Genomic DNA, 4,489 nt, shown 5'->3' with positions numbered 1-4,489 from the left:
GTTTCATAAAGAGGAGGTGGGAGGAGATGTTAGTAATGGTTAAACAGCCGGCGCCACCTTTATTTAAAGGGGAAATGTATGGACTAAGATATGAGAAACATTATAGGGTTGATACCGAATGCCTTCTATAGCTGGCTACAATGTAACAGAGCGAGGGAGATACTTATTGTATTTATGCAACAACGTAGGAATACATTATTTTCAAATCATTATTAACCCCTTGGAGACCAGCCTATTTTCTTCATCACATTGCAAGAGACATAACTCATTGTCATATCCATAGGAGGGCTTGTCGTATATTTTAATGGGATACATATATGTTGTATAACTTTAACGACATTATTTTTGGAGGGTGGAGGGGGCGAAATGAAAACACCACCCAGAAATTCCACCACCGTTTGAGATTTGTTTTACAGTGTTCACCATTCGATAAACAACAACATGATCATATTCTTATATGGATCGGCACTAGAGATGAGCGAGCGTACTCGTTAAGGCAAGTTACTCAAGCGAGTATCGCCATTTTCGAGTACATGCCTGCTCTTCCAAAAAGATTCAGGGGCCAGCGGGAGTGAGCAGGGGGGGGGGGCTGCGGTGTATTTTTTGCTAATACATCGCACCCAGCCTTGTGAAAGGACAAAAAGCTCAGACCTCAATCGTGTCTTTTCTTCATTCACATGATTTTATGCCGCATGTGGGCAACCGTAAAGCCACATATGCTCATGTGAATAAAGCCTCAGGCAGTGACTTGGCTGACTACTGATAGCCAGGCTCCTGCGCTAACCACCAGGAGCAGAGAAACTCAGATCCTGGCAGTTTAACTCCTCAGATGCCACAATCAATAGCAACTGCAGTATGTAAGTAAACTGGGAGGGGGCTCTTTCTGTGACCCATCTGCACCGCACATTGCAGTCACACGGTACTGATGTGTTTCCATGAGATCTGGAAGCCTGACGGAGGCCTCCATGTCTGCATTGCATCTCAGCCTATATTAGACCCTGCCTCTGGCAGAGTCTAATAGGCTGCAGTTATAGGCTTAATAAAATGCATTACATAAGTAAGTAATGCAGTGTACTAACCTAGCAATCAAACAATCATATCTTCAATTCCCCTTCAGGGACCAAAAAGAAAAAAAAAAAAAAAAAAGGCAAAAGAAAACATAACATTTTTTCGCTACAAAAGCCCTTTTTAGGCTGGATTCAGACGAACGTATATCGGCCGGGTTTTCACTCTCTCTGCACTATTTGCAATGGGGAGAGGAGGGACGGGGCCAATTCTTGGAATGTAGCCCCGCCCCTGTCCCACCTCCTTTCATTGCAAATAGTGCAGAGGGGCGGAGAGGAGGCAGAGAGGGGGCGGGAGCTCAGTTCCTGCTCCTGGCTCTTCCATCCCCCCCCCCCCCCCCTGCAGATGAGGACACCGTATATCGGCTCGGCGTGAAAACCGAGCCGATATACGTTCGTGTGAATCCAGCCTTAAATTGATAAAATACCACATTTTATTTAAAGCAGCAAAGAGGTTTTACCACATTCATAATGACCCAAGCAATGAAAAGATTCTGTTATTTCTCACGCTTCGTGAACGCTGTAAAAGTTAGATTTAAAAACTAAGAATTGCTATTTTTCTTTTGCTCGCCTCCCAAAATAAAAAGCAATCCTTAAATTCCGTTCACGAGTGTGGTTTTAGCGCATTATAGGCGCATGAAAAGGTAGTGTCTAATAGAACCAATGGTTTCCTATAGGACCGTGAAATTGCGCATTTTTGCTTTGAACAAGTCTTTTTTGTATACGTATTTTACTGTGTTTGCACATGAGGGCTTTTTTTTGCGCACAGGACACTAGCGTACCCTGATTTAAAAGGCAATTAGGCCAACTTCATATGGGCGAGCGCAATATTGGGCCGTGAATCCTGCCCCTATATCGCACTCCCCACAATACGAAATCCCTGTGGATGTTTGGAGCTTTCATTGGAAAACTGCCTCGCATCACTTCGAGGATGAAGGAAATCCTCCGCTGCGCTGTCACGGCAGAGGATCGTGGAGTTCCTCCCATTGAAAACAATAACGCTGCGATGAGAGATCACGCAATAAGATAGAACATGCCGCTATGCGTTTCCTGCATAGATCGCACCGTGGTGCCATGTGGGAAAACGTCGCTCAGGTGTATGACCCCATTCAAAGGAACAGGGTTGATATTTGTGTGTCTCGCAACGCACAGATCTCATGCGATTGTGAAGCCGGCCTTAATACTAATGCGGTCCAGATGTTTTTTTACGGAATCACACAGTGAACAGCCCATTTGTGCATGCATTCACTGCACACTTCCCATAGACTTCTGTACGAGAACCTTTCGTGCGCAAATGTGGACAAAGATAGGGCACGCTTTTTTTTTTTGCAAAAAAAGATCAAACCCATTGAAATCAATGCCTTCTATTCTTTGTGTATTGCGTACGCAAATACATCCATCTGAAGGAGCCCCAAGGGTGCACTTACACCAATTTCTTGTTAGAATGACATCAGAGTTCGCTCGTTCACACGAGAAATCGTTCCGTTGGTCATATTTGCTGTATAGGTGATAAGAAGGACTGAGCGACTGCTATTTAACCCTTTGCAATCCAATTTTGGATTTATGGTTTCCTAGAGGGCTTTCTTTTTCTGCCATTTTACAATGGTGCCATCTGCTGGTTAGAGCCAGTATTGTGGTATGTGACGTGCCAGAGAGCCCTTGACAACAGAGCGGCCAGTAACCTACAGTAAAAATACCCTGCCGGATTGTCTTCTGACATTGGAGCTGTACAGCCTTCAATCAGAATGATGAAAGACGGCAGACAGTGGATTGGAAAGGGTTAAACCAGACAAGCCAACGAAGTAATGCGCTCATCCTAGGCTTGTGTGACATTGGCCCCAGACATACGTATTTCGACACATCCCTGTATAATTATCAGGTGCTGATACACATTGAGATACTGGAACTTACAATCACTACACAATTAAAGTCACGTAAATGTCACATTTTAAACTACTTTGTGGGAAAAATAAGTTGCTAAACTGCGCAAAAGTATGTCAGTTTAATAAAAAATCCCTTAAATTTGGCACACGATCCTACATGTTGTCAAAGAGTTTGGAATAGTAAAACAAAAACTTTCCCCCCCCAGAGACCCCAATACTTACCTCCGGATCCGGAGTCCTGCGTCCCGCATGACGCTTCAGCGCGCTTGCGCAATAGAGACGCGCCCACAGAGTCATATGACGCGGCTGGCGGTAGGCGGAGGAGCGGTTTCACGCTATCTTCCGCTGTGCTATACAGTGGAAGATAGTGTGACGGACGGCTTCCATTGACTGCAATGGAAGCCGTCCGCACGTACACCCACGGTAAATAGAGCATGCCGCGGGTGAGGACAGGTGATTTTACGGTGCGGAATTCCGCACCGTAAGCATTGTGCTATTAGGTTCAATAGAACCTAATAGCTGCGGGCAACGCAGCGGAAATCCGTCCGTGGGAAGCAGCCCTTAAAGTGGACCTGTCACCAGGTATACAAACTATAAACTAGGTTATGGTGCTCGTACGGCAGGTTCTCTGGAGTCCAGAGCGGTATTTTTTATGCTTCCTTAGGGCTTCTTCGGAAGACCATATATCGGGCGCGTATTCACGCCGGCTGATATACGACATCTCTCTCTGCAGGGGGAGGAGGCTGGAAGAGTCGGGAGCAGTGCTCTGAGCTCCCGCCTCCTCTATACCAGGGGTCCCCAACTCCAGTCCTCAGGGACCACCAACAGGTCATGTTTTCAGGATATCCTATAGTAAGAACCCCTGTGGCAATGTCTGAGGCGCCGACAATCATTACATCACCTGTGCAACACTGGGGAAATCCTGAAAACATGACCTGTTGGCGTTCCCTGAGGACTGGAGTTGGGGAACACTGCTCTATAACCCCTCTCCGCCCCTCTGCACTATTTGCAGTGAGGGGAGGCGGGATGGGGGCAGAGCTAATTCACAGAACTTAGCCCCGCCCCATCCTGCCTCCTCTCATTGCAAATAGTGCAGGGGGGCGGGAGCTCAGAGCACTGCTCCCGTCTCTTCCAGCCTCCTCCCCCTGCATCCTAGGCTTGTGTGACATTGGCCCCAGACATACGTATTTCGACACATCCCTGTATAATTATCAGGTGCTGATACACATTGAAGGAAAAGTACATATCTAAGCCAAATTATGGAGAAGATGATAAACATGAGAAGTATCTATGCGCTCCTCACTAAAGAGCAAAAAGTAATAAAAAGAAAACCTGATAAACTGTGGAGAAAATCTGTACGGTTACACCCAGCTTTGGTTGGAGGGGTTGATTGTCTTTAATCTTCTCATTCACGATAATAGAGCTATCCTTCATACGTTCACATCAAAGTCTTAAAACCACTGTGTCGGGCGCCATTGTCTTTAGACCTTGCACTAGAAATCAGCCATACTTACTAGGTACAAGGGCAGGTCTATAGACCAG

The sequence above is a fragment of the Eleutherodactylus coqui genome, chromosome 9 (genome assembly GCF_035609145.1).
Source record: "Eleutherodactylus coqui strain aEleCoq1 chromosome 9, aEleCoq1.hap1, whole genome shotgun sequence".
Taxonomy (NCBI): Eukaryota; Metazoa; Chordata; class Amphibia; order Anura; family Eleutherodactylidae; genus Eleutherodactylus; species Eleutherodactylus coqui.
Note: the sequence above shows the minus strand (reverse complement) of the source record.